At 50.5% G+C, this 12,385-nt stretch overlaps 1 long non-coding RNA gene across 1 annotated transcript; it reads right to left on the bottom strand.

The window, feature by feature from the left end:
• Positions 1-8,922: 8,922 nt before the first annotated feature.
• LOC144455199 (uncharacterized) lies at positions 8,923-12,149 on the bottom strand. Its single transcript, XR_013483910.1, has 2 exons — positions 10,295-12,149; positions 8,923-9,114 (listed from the first exon to the last, which is right to left on the bottom strand). It is a non-coding gene; the product is annotated as an uncharacterized LOC144455199 (long non-coding RNA).
• Between the last annotated feature and the right edge of the window lie 236 nt (positions 12,150-12,385).

Raw genomic sequence — 12,385 nt, 5'->3', positions numbered from 1 at the left:
AACCCAAGTCCTTGGTCTCTAATCCCATGCACTACAAGCTGCTTGGTTACTCCCTATGGCCCTGCTCTTATTAGCATCATCAGATGACTTCAGTGGAGGAAGGAAAGGCGCAGGTGTGGCTGTCTAGGACACATTCCTGACTCAATGAATGAGCAAGCATCTATGGAGGGCTCCATCTATCCACAGGCTCACCACTGCTGTCAAGGAACGCCTCAACTCTAATTGGGCAAAACCACCTGAACACAGGAAGTTTGGCTGCAGGGCGGATAGAAGGGGCCAGATCCTCAGGTGCAGCAGTGAGATGGATGCACAGCCCAGAGGGCCTTGGGTAAAATGGTAGTGCCAGGGCACTTCAGGGCATAGAGACAGGCACAGAATAAGGCCCGGTGGTCCTCCATCTCCCACTCCCAGCTTCTCTAAGCTCTATGAGAACTTAGCCTCCTCGATGGGTTCTGGGTGCCCAGACCAGGGGAAGAGACGAAGGGAACAACTAGGGGGAATGGGGAACCCCAAGGTGGTGGGTTTTCCCACTGCTGGGCCATCTGGGACTGGCCCTGGGGCTGCCCAGAGCCAGGGCGGGAGTGAGGAGGGAAGCCAATGGGGGAGGAGGGGTAGTCTTTCCATTCATCCATTCCTGTAGGTAGCAGTAATCACTTCTGTACCACAGTGGAGAGCAGATTCTTTTCCTTCTTCCCAAATCATCTTTGGAAACAGACTAGGTGGAGTGCAGGGAAGATGTACCCATGGCATGCTGTTCAGTTTAATATGCATTATTAACATTTTCTCCATCACTTTCTTAATTCTAGACAATCGAACAGCCACGAAATCAAGCCCTGCTTTATAGTGTTTGCTGATGTTTGAGATATAAGTGCCTACACTGAAAATTTAACAATCAGCTGCTGAGCGGGTACCAGCTGACTCAGGCACACCACTGGGCTCATGGGACCTCTCAGTCATCACCCAGCGCCATCCTGTGTTCTTCACCATCTTGAAGGTGTCTGGTCCAAAGCACATGCTGCCATCTCTTCAGGGTCGGTGTGTCCTCTCGCTAGTTGCCTATTGCTTGGTTTTCTCTGAGCTGCTGGCCAATGAAGCCCCATCCCCCACCCAGTCCTCTCTGCCCATGACACCATTTGGAGGCTGGGTCCCCTGGTCTGGAGCCCATCCTCCCTGGAGGTGCCCATCCAACATCATTCCCTCCTTTGTCTTAGGGTCGGGGCTTCCCTGGCTTTGGGTCCAAGGACTTCAGAGGCCAGGCGACTACCACCAGTCTGGAAGCAGTGTGGAAACAGACTCGATCCGCTCATTGAACCTTGCTATCTTTGGGAGAGACGTTGCTGACACCTCCTCCTCCACTCGGGCTTCACCAAAAGTACAATGGAAAATTCCTGTTCCAAGATCAAAGAGCTGATTGGTTTCCAAGTCTGAAAGGGGAGTGGAAGCCAACAGGCCATGTGAAAGAAGCCGGGCCACGGAATCTCTTTCATCTGCTCCAGTGCTCCTCCTCATGCAATCACCACGTTAACCAGAAGACAGTCATTTATAAAGGGGTCAGTCGTCGTGATGCGGAGGCCTGGCAGCTGCCTCGGTTTCCACTCTCATTTCAGGTGTCATTCCCACTTCAGGTTTTTCAGAATTGATTGAGTTTGTGATCAAAGATGAGCAGCCCCGACCACTCTCCTCCTTCCCCAAGGGGATTTGGGCGAGCTGTCCGAGGCTGGAGCACAAGTGCGAAGTGTTGTGGAAGCCTGGTCCCACATCCTTCTCGAGTCTCTTCAAAGACGCTGGGAGCTCTGTGAGGACATCTGGGTCAGGCAGAAGCTTTTCATCTCTCAGACAGAGAAAACCCTGACTGGCAGTCATCTGCTGCAGTTTAGGGGACCCTGCTGGGGGTCAAGCAGAAGTTCACACCCCTCTCGGGAGCTTTGTGAGGCTGCCATGGAGATCCCAGATTTCAAACTCCAACAAAGACTGTGCTCCTTCAAGCCCTGGGGCATAACCAACTCTCCTCCACCCAACCAGAAGACATTCCTCTGTGTCACCATTTACATTTCTCCACCTTGTTGATATCAAAGCAAAAAGTCCTTCCTGCCCTAGGCTACCATTGGGCATTGGGCTGGTCAGCTCCCCTCCCCAGTGAGTATTCAATTCACTTCTCCCCTTTCTGTTCTGATTCGTTCTCCCTGGTACATTAAAAAAAAAAATGAGTGTGCACCTTGGTCATGGGATCATTGAGGGAGCATTGGGGATGGGGAAGGTAGGGCCAGACCTTACAAATCTAACAGAATGTTGAACACTTTGCTCTGGACAGAGGCCAGGGAACATCGAACAGTGTGGTCACATTAGAACTCACAGAGTCTACAAGCTTTTATTAAGCATGGACTATATGCCAGGCACTGTGCAGGGCTGGCTGAGGCTGTAAGCAAGCAGGGGTGTGCTGGTAAATGTTTAACAACTGGCACTCAAAAATTGCACAATGTACTTTTAAGCTAATTCTTCATTACCAATCACTGCCTTTCATCACTTTCTTAAATCTGAACAATCAACCAAGTAATAAATCAAGCCCTGATTGGTAGCGTTTGCCAATTTCCAAGGGGCGAGCGCTCACATTGAAAATTTAATAATCAGAAGCCCCAGCTGGCTTCAGTGTACACTTGTAATGAAGAGAGAGACAGAGAGACAGAGAGAGACAGAGACAGAAAGACAGAGACATAAAGAGAGACACAGAGAGAGACAGAAAGAGACAGAGAGAGACAGAGAGATAGAGAGAGAGATAGAAACAGAGAGACAAAGACAGAGACAGAGAGACAGAGACAGAGGGAAAGACAGAGACACACATAGAGAGAGAGACAGAGAGAGACAAAGACAGAGACACAGAGAGAGACACAGAGAGAGACACAGAGAGAGACAGAAAGAGACAGAGAGAGACAGAGAGACAAAGACAGAGAGATAGAGACAGAGGGAAAGACAGAGACACACATAGAGAGAGAGACAGAGAGAGACAAAGACAGAGACACAGAGACAGACAGAGATAGAGACAGAGAGAGACAGAGAGAGACAGAGAGACAGAGACAGAGAGAGACAAAGACAGAGAGAGAGAGAAAAGGAGAGAGACAGAGATAGAGACAGACAGAGACAGAGAGACAGAAAGAGAGGAGAGAGACAGAGAGAGAGACAGAGAGAAAAGGAGAGAGACCCACAGAGAGAGAGAAATGTAACTTGAACCTGAATTTCTTTCCCAATATAAATGCGTTATGCCTCAGCCAAGCAGCCAAGGACAAAGAAAGGGACAGAGAAGAGGGATTATACTACCAACTTTCCTAACAAAAATAATGATAGTTACCATTTACGCAGGGCTTGAGGCTTCCCCAAGTACTCTACACAGTTATCTTATTTGACTTTCACAACAACCCTGTGAGGGGGGTGTTATTATTAGCCCCACTTTCCAGATGAGGAGCTGAGGTTGTGACTCACCCCGAGCCACACAGCTGCGAAGCGTCTGAGGCGCGTGAAGACTGGCAGAGTCGGGAGATGGAATACTGTATCCTAGGTAAGCAAGGAGGCCCGTGTCGGGCTGCCGCTGGATCGAAGAGCGCATGGGGAGGGGAAGACGGTGTGAGAAGGCTGGAAGGGGTGGGGGCCGCTTGTGCAGGCATTTGATCCCGGAGGTAGGAGCTTATTGACTAGGAAGATGCCGCGCTCAGACCCGAGCTCAAGGCGGATCAGTCTGACAGCTGGTTGGAACGCGAGAGAGTGCGGGCAGGGAGACCGAGCAGCAGCGTTGGTGTGAGGCGCTGAGGACCCATGTCGGGGCAGCTGCACTGTCCCAAGAGGTGGGGAGGGAGGGTGTGAGAGACGTCATGAAGGCAGGAGATTGGGTATGGGAGGTGAACAAGGGTGAGGGGCTGAGGGGACACCGGGGCCTGAGCTTCGATGAGTCAGGGCCTCCTTCTGCAAACATCTGTATGGCAGCCGCAGCTGCTTCAGACCACTGGTAGACGGTCTCTATTGCTCTGCATCCACCAAAGTCAGCATCAGCATTCCTCTCAACTTGCCCATTGGAAAAGCTAACCAATTCTCCTAGGGACAAGACGTGGTTACGGTGGGTCTTGAGAGGGCCCTTTCCACTCTTTGGGACTGTCTTGTAAACAGGCAAGTTGGCCAGTCTCTCAATAGCTCTGCGCAGGTTCCCTTTCCGTGGGTCACTAAACTGGGAGTCCTTTGCACACCAGCATTTCTCAACAAAGCCGTCTCCTTGCTGAAGGCTTGGCGATGTTCCCTGCATCACAGCATCCTTTGTTTCTGCCCCAGCTCTTCTGGAGCTGTGACTCACTGGTAGGCTTCTGAGAGATGTTCTGATTACGAATATTTTCCTTCATCTGAAACATAAAAACCTCGGGCAATAGGCAAGCGTGGCTGGCATCCATGGTGGAAAGTCCATCGTGTTATTCTTGTACCAGAAGTGACAAGAGATTTTTGACCTGGTCTCCGAATTCTCGACATGGTCAATAGTGTGCAGAGGAGACACTCAGGCTGTGGTTCTCCTTACAGGAGCAGCCAAGCCAAGTCAACAAACAATCATTTAGTAAGCACCATCTACGCGACAAGCTGTGTCCCGAGAATACAAATATTAGACGAAAGCAGAGTCCTTGCCCTCAGGAGGTTTCCATTCTAATGGGGAAGCCAGCCCAGAAAAGGAAGCCACAAAGTGTATGTGAGGGGGTGGGGTGAATTCCAGATTTTTTATGCAAGCCAAAGCCAGAGCTTGCTCTCAGTCTCTACCTTGGGCCGAGGGCTTCCTAACAAAGGATCCATATGCTGAGAAAACACTTCAGCAATGCTGGATGCCTGCTGGTTTCTAGTCAGCTATGCTTGTGCATGCCCGGTGAAATGGCTAGTCAGCACCGTGGTATGACATATTTCTACTATCTCCTTCCAGAGATTAAAAAGTCGATACAGACAAATTCCACAGCTCCAGCAGTGCCTATATTCTTTCAGTGTGCAACACGGGTTGGTGATGCTTTTCTCTGGGCACACTGGGCACGGGTTTCACATTTTGGGTGATATCTGCAGTCCTCTGGGGTCAGCACGATCTGTTTCTTCAGCTCTAGGACCCTTTCTTGACCCATGTCCAAAGTCATGTAGAGCTTTCCTGGCCACAGAGTGAGTGAACTGCTTCCTGGTTCTGAGTGTGGGGTCAGTCACAGCCTCAGTACAGTCTTCACTGCACAGATCCAACTTGGTCTCAATAGAAAAATGTTTTCTGATGACCAGAACTTGAGTCTTCTAGCAACACTTCCTTGCCTTCTGGCTTCATTTTGCCTAGTCCATAAACATTCTGTCCTCACTGCCTGCTATCCACAGATGACTGAGGAAGGTCAGTTCATTAAAACAAGGTTCATATATACAGCTGGCCTGTCATCTGATAGAAGAACCAAGCTCTCAGGCTTTCATTTTGATTGTAGAGTAGCCCACTGGGTGCCGAGCATAGCTCTTGTCTCCATTCCGGCATGAGGCATCTGTTCCCATGGTCTTCTTCTCTGCCCAGCAGCAGACACTGACTTGGTCGTTGGGTAGTGAGGACACTTCCATCTCTGGCATGCAGCATCCAGCTTGGCACTGGGGAGAACATGTCAATGGACCGTTGTCAGTCCACATCTGGAGGTCTGCTCATCCATACACAGACTCTCTGAACTTTCCAGGGACAGCCTAAGTGAAAGTGAAGAGCTCAAGCCTTCAGATAGGACAATGAGTGTCCCTATCAGTCAGGCTTCTGCTGGGGAAGACGCCTGGTCTCTGGTGACCATCACTAGCTTGCTAGAGGACAGCTCCCTTGCCTTCCAGGCTAGCATCTGCACGACTGACAAAAGAATCCTGCCTGGTCAGAGCACTGGATGAAGCTATTAGGATGGCATTCGATAGGGCCAAGTGTCAAGTCTTGCAGTTGGGGACAAAAAGTCAATGTCACAAGTATGAGATGAAGAAGGCATGGAGAGATAGCTGCTGTTCTGAAACCTATCAGAGGCTTTGAGTGACCCGCCAGCTCCCTTTGAGTCAGCATGGACTTCTGGTTGCTGCCATGTTGGGCTTCATCAGGAGAGGCAGAGCTTGCAGGAGCAGGTCAATGATGGTCCCACCATCCTCTGCCCTTGGCAGACCTCAGCTGGAGGACTGGCTTGAGAAGGACTCGATAAGGGGCTTGAGTCCATGCCTGGAGAGGTTTGGTTGAAGTAAATGGGCATATTGAGCCTAGAGAAAAGAAGCCTTGGGCCCAGAGGGCACAGCCAGGTGCAATGGGGACCCCAAGTCTAGATGGCTGTCCAGGTCCCTCCCCACTCTCTGATTCTGGGATCTGGTCCCCTTCCGCCATACAAAGCTGTCCTAAGCAGCTCCAGACATCTCAGAGTAGCCTGTATCCTCTTGATAAATGGGGTCAGTTTCTCTAGGAAGGCTAATGACTTAGGGTGGATTAAATAAATGAAAAGAAGAGAGAGAAAGAGAAGGGCACTGGGGAGAAAGTCCAGACTCCCATTCCAAGCAGGAATCCCTCTGTCAGGATGATCCTCTAGCCTCTTCTTTGCTACTTCCAGAGATGGGAAACCCACTACCTCAAAGGGCCAGCCATTGCACTTGGATGACTCTGATTGTTAGAAAGGTCATGTTTACTCATATCTCACTCTGCTGCATGCCACCCATGAGACATTGGACAGATCACTCGGCCCTCTGGGCCACACTTTCCTCCCCTGTAATTGAGATAACCCATTTCACTTCACAGAGTCTTAGATTTATCACTGGAAGGAGGACTTCTAAGGGAGTTCCCCACGTAAGTGAGATCCCACCATCCCTACCTCTCTGTATTTGGTATAAGATGTGATCCTGCTTTCAGGAAGCTCCCACTTCTTACATCTGTTACCACTTATAGCACTAGAGACCAGATGCCTATCATCTTTCGCCCATCACATTACAGTAGAGAAATAGTGTGGTAGAGTGAGCAGAGAACTAGCCTCAGAGTTAGAAAGTACCTCTGACATATCCTGGCTGTGCGACCCTGGCTAATCAAAGCTCCTGGATTGGAGTCGGGAAGACCTGAGTTCAAATCTGGCCTTTGTTGCTTACTAGCTGTGTGACCCTGGGCAAGACACTGAGCCTCTGTCTGCCTTGGTGTCCTTATCTGTATAATGGGGATGATAATAACACCTGCCTCCCAGGGTTCTTTGAGAATCAAATGAGATAAAATTATAAGGCACTTAGCACAGTGCCTAGCACATAGTAGGAGTTATATAAACATTAGCTACCATTGTTACTGGGTTGCTGGGTGGTGCAGTGGGTAGTGTCATTTTTGACAATTTTAATTGTTAGGAAATTTTTCCTCAGGTTGAGCCCCAGTTGGCCTCAGCCATGTCTCCCGCCGCTCCTAGTCCTTCCTCTTCTTCACTGCAGCCCTTCAGGTACGTGAAGACGACTGTTATTTCTCCCTCTTCTCTGGGCTAAGCATCCCCAGTTCTTTCAGACTACCCTCTCAGACCATGGTCTTCAGCGCTCTCCCATCCTGGTGGCCCATTCTGGGACCCAGCCTGGTTTTTGTATTTCCTTCTTAAATAGAGCTGCTCAGGATGTTAAACAAACCCTGATGTGCTCTGACTGGGGCACCACACATTGGGACCTATCAGAGGTCAGAATTCAGCTCTTTCCACACAGCCCAAGGTTTGAGGCTGTGAAGATCTTTCCAGGCCGTTGATGATTCTGAACAGAGACCACAGAAATAAAGGACATTCAGAATTCAGAGAAGGGAGAGGCCACCTTAGCGGAGAAGATCATGGGAAGCTTCAATCGCACTGAAGCCTTGAAGGATGAGTGGAATGTGTGATGGGCGGAAGAGCGGGCCTGGGACATCCTGCAGTGGGCACAGTTAAGAGATGATGATTTCCTCTCTTGTTTGGGGGAGAGTGAGCACCCGCTCTGGGTGGAGAGATTGGAGAGGAGAGGAGGGGAGACCAGTCCAACTGCTTTATTTTACACAGGAGGGATTGAGCTCCAGAGAGGGGGGATGATTCTCTACATCACACGAGAAGCAAGGGGCCCTTCCCCAGCATCCTGGCTATCCCTGTTGTGCCTGGGAGTCAGTGGAGGGAGTCCCAGCTGGGACCGTGGATGAGGGCTAAGATGCAGGGGAGTCTTCGGGAGAGCTTGGCCCAGAACCCACCGTGTAAACTTCCCACTGTGATGGGACAAGGCATCTTGCTGGTGCGGCAGTTCTTGGAGTGAGGTTTGTGATGGCCTGGGAGACGCTGGAATTCCTTCGAGTCTAAACTGGCAAACTTGAAAAATGTTCTTAAGAAAACAACCCAACAGTTGTCTTTTTTACCCATATAAGTCGAGCTGGCCCAGAGGAAGCCGTGCCCCCTCTGTGCCCCAGACTGCCTGGGGTGGGGGAGAGGGAAGTCTGCCAGGTGGCAGCCAAGGTCTGTGGAGCAAAGCCCAGGCACCCTTGAGGAAAGCTGGAGGCAGCCCCCCCCCTTGGGTCCCACTCTGGGATCTCAAGCTTCTTTTCTAGCCAGAGAATGCCCTTCCTACCCTGAGCCAGGCAGGAAGAGCAGTGACAGCGAGTAAGCTCAGCAATAGGAGAGCTCCCAAGTTAACTGAGATGCAGCCCCCACAGGGTATGGTCTAAGGTGTGAATCCTCTACAAACTCGGAGAAATAGCAGTCAAATCCTGTGTGACATGGACAGAGGGGGACGGTGTGGGGCTCCGACTCTATCCCTGGCTCAGCCAACTGCTGTCTGTGTGACCCTGGACCAGTCAATCTCTGGATCCCAGCTTCTTCCTTTGTAAAATGAAGGGGTGGGAAGGGGACCTCTAAGGGTCTCTCAGCACAAAATCTACAATTCTGAGATCCTATAGTATATCAGAGGAGACAGGCAGGCAGTCAATACGCATTTATTAAGGACTTCCTATGTGCTTATGTGGGACAGCCGGGTGGCTCAGTGGACAGAGTGCCAAGCCTGGAGTCAGGAAGATTTGAGTTCAAGTCCGGTCTCAGACACTTAATAGCTGTGTCACCATGGGCAAGTCACTTCACCCTGTTGCCTCAGTTTCTTCATCTGTCAAATGAGCTGGAGAAGGAAATGGCAAACCATTTCAGTATCTTTGCCAAGAAAACCCCAAATGGGGTCACAAAGAATCGGACACAACTGAAAGGACTGAACAACAACACGTATGGCATGTTCAGGGTAGAGAGCTGAACCTGGATCAGGCCCCAGTCCCACCTCAGACCTTACACTGGCTGTGTTAACAGGTCGAGTCACCGTTTAATCTCCTGAGACTCAGTTTCCTCATCCGTAAAATGGGGACAATAATATCTGCAGTGCCTCCCCCATGGGTTGGTCCACAAAGGGTGCTGTTAGAGAGGCCTGGATCAAAGCACTAAGCAAAGTGTCAGTGGAAGGGCATGGATCAAAGAGGCCTTCCTGGAGGAGGTGTTTGATTTGGGCTTGAAAGGATGAGTGAGAAATGCAACGTGTGCACTAGGGAGAGGCAGAGGGGTCATAGGATCCTGGACCCAGGGCGGGAAAAGACCTTGATAGCCAGGCAGTCCAACTCTCCCATCCTACAGATGGGGAAACTGAGGCTCAGAGAGGCTACGTGACCTAAAGCTGCTTAGACAGTAAGCATCAAAGGTGGGACGTGAAGCCAGGTAGGCGGCTGCTCAAAGGAGTGAGATATGGGGCGTGTTTGGGGCAAAGGGCTGTCAACGTATCTGCAGCAGAATGCGTACAGGGCATCACAGGAGGCCACACACTTTGGGAAGGTCCTGGGAAGGGCCTTAGAGTGTGGCCAGACCAGGCATCCTTACTCACGTTTGTATTCGTGGATGCCTCTGGCCACGTGGCAAATGAAGCCCATGGGCCCCTGCTCGGAATTGTGTTTTCTTTCTAATTAATTTTTAAAATGTAATTAATTAATTAATTAATTGATTATTGAAGAAAATGCTCCATTTCATTTTGAGGTTGATGAAAATAAAAACACAATTTTTTCCCCATCTAAGCTCTGTCAATGGCCCTTTAGGGGTCTGAGGCCCCAAGGCCGGGACTCCTTATCTAGTCCAATCCCTCATTTTATAGATGAGATAAATGAGATCAGAAAGAGGACAGAACTCGTCCAAAGCTGGAGATGAGGCCAGAGTTTGTAAAGGGCCTTGAATGCCAAACCCAACAGGCAGTGAGCAAAGGAGAGATACAGTCAGATCCCTGCATCAAGAGGGTTTATTATAGCCATGGTGGAGAGTGAACTTACCTGGAAGAGGACTAAAGGTGGGTAGAGGTAGCTGGGCACACCCCGGGATGCCAGGCCCGGGCAGGGTTTTTCTCCTCACCATGCCCTGCCATGTTCTGCCATGTTGACCAGACGCTGTGGTGGAGTGCTCCATTCTGCCCCATCCAGCACACAGGGACCCATCACATAGGAATGGAAGCCTCGGAGCCTCTCCCTGCCAAGGACAAATGCCCACCAGGGATCAAGGGCTGCTGGCTGGGAATGGGAGTGTTGGGCTTGTCTCAGGCAGCAGAGTGAGGAGGAAGGGAAGGGGAGACTTAAGGAAGCAGGAGGCTTTTTTCTCTGGCCCTGGAGAGTGAAGATCTCTGGACTTTGAGAAATGAGCATGGATGGTGACTTATGTCCTGAGCTCCCCTGTGGATATGGGCCCTCTGCCCCGTATTCAGTCTTAGAGGGAGGGAGATGAAGAGAGGGTCCAGTGACTACTGGCTCTATATCGCTGCTGCTTCCACAATGGTGGAGTGAAGTAGGGAAGTGGTGGCCAAGCCATGTGGATACCATTAGGACTGAGAGAGAGAGAGAGAGAGAGAGAGAGAGAGAGAGAGAGAGAGAGAGAGAGAGAGAGAGAGAGAGAGAGAGAGAGAAATGGAGAAAGAGAAAGAGACAGGGACAGAGAAAGAAACAGGAAGAGAGAGACAGAGACAGAGAGTGAGAGAAAGGGAGAGAGACAAAGACAGACAAAGAGAGAGTGAAAGAGACAGAGAAATGGAGAGATAGAGACAGAAAGAAGCAGGAAGAGAGACAGAGACAGAGAAGGGAGAGAGAGACAGAGAAACAGAGAGACAGAGTGAGAGGAAGGGAGAGGGAGACAGACTGAGACAGACATGGAGAAAGAGAGACAGAGAGAAGGGGAAGAGAAAGATAAAGACAGAGAAAGAAGAGGGAGGAGAAACAGAGAGAGGGGGAGAAAGAGAGAAAGAGAGAAAGAGAGAGAGACAGATAGGGAGGGAAAGAGTCAGAGCCAGAGCCGGAGAGACAGAGACTAGAGCTGTCCGGATTGGGAAGCATGATTGATACTTCCTCCCTCCCTCTTCTCATCTACTCCCATTTCAGCCTCCTCACTTATTCTTTCTTACTTCCTGCTCCCAGGGAGAGTGGTTTGCCCTCCCCAAACTTATCTCCAGTCTTTAAAACTACATTCATGTTTCTGTTTAATTAGCTCTGAACGCTGGCTTGATAAGGTGATGGAGCCCAGCTGCCTTTGACAGGAGGGCCTCCTTATTGTGAAGCCAAAGAGAAAGGGGGAGGGGGTGTTGGGCATTCAGAGAGACTGAAAAGAAGGAGACAGAAAATCGGGACTCTGCCTGACATGTCAGGGGAAGGAGTGGCTCTTCCCGGCTGGGGGCTCCTGCGCTGTGGGGGTGGACAAGGCATTGTCATGTTTCACAGATTTCCCACAGCTTGGTCAAAGACGTGTGGATCTGGTCCTCTGCCCCCTCCTTCGCCCCCTCCCCTGGGTGAGCAAGACCAAAGTTTAAAAAACGTCCCATGGGGGGCGCAGCTTTGTCAGGGGGATCCCCTGGCCCTTAGCTCAGCTGTTCTCCCCAAATGGGCGGAGAGATACCTCCATAGGAGGGGAACAGAGAGGCGCTCCCAGAGAAGAGGTTGCGATCAGTGGGGGGAGAAGGGTCAGGGGATGGCCAGCTCCTCCTCGCCTGAGAAGTCCAGCAAGCAAACTTTTCCCCTTGGGCGCACAATTCTCAGAGGCCTGGCTACACTATGTTAATTAATCCTTAATAAAACAAGGAATGTCGAAAACCTGACTGTGTGCCAGGCAATAAATCCATTAAAAAGCATTTCTCAGGTGCCTGCTATGTGTCAGGTACAGACATACCTCCTTTCACTGGGCTTTGCAAACGTATTTTTTCACAAATTGAAGTTTGGGGGCAACCCCGTCTTCAGCCAGCCCACTGGCGCCATTTTCCCGGCAGCCCGTGCTCACATCACGTCTCTGTGTCACGTTTTGCTAATTCTCGAATATTTCAGACGTTTCCCACATGATTCTACCGTTATGGTGATCTGTGATCTTTGATCCGTGACGCTGCTGTGGTC

Source organism: Phascolarctos cinereus, unplaced genomic scaffold (genome assembly GCF_003287225.1).
Source record: "Phascolarctos cinereus isolate Bilbo 61053 unplaced genomic scaffold, phaCin_HiC Scaffold_9;HRSCAF=440, whole genome shotgun sequence".
Lineage (NCBI taxonomy): Eukaryota > Metazoa > Chordata > Mammalia > Diprotodontia > Phascolarctidae > Phascolarctos > Phascolarctos cinereus.
This window is presented reverse-complemented; position numbering and strand designations above follow the sequence as displayed.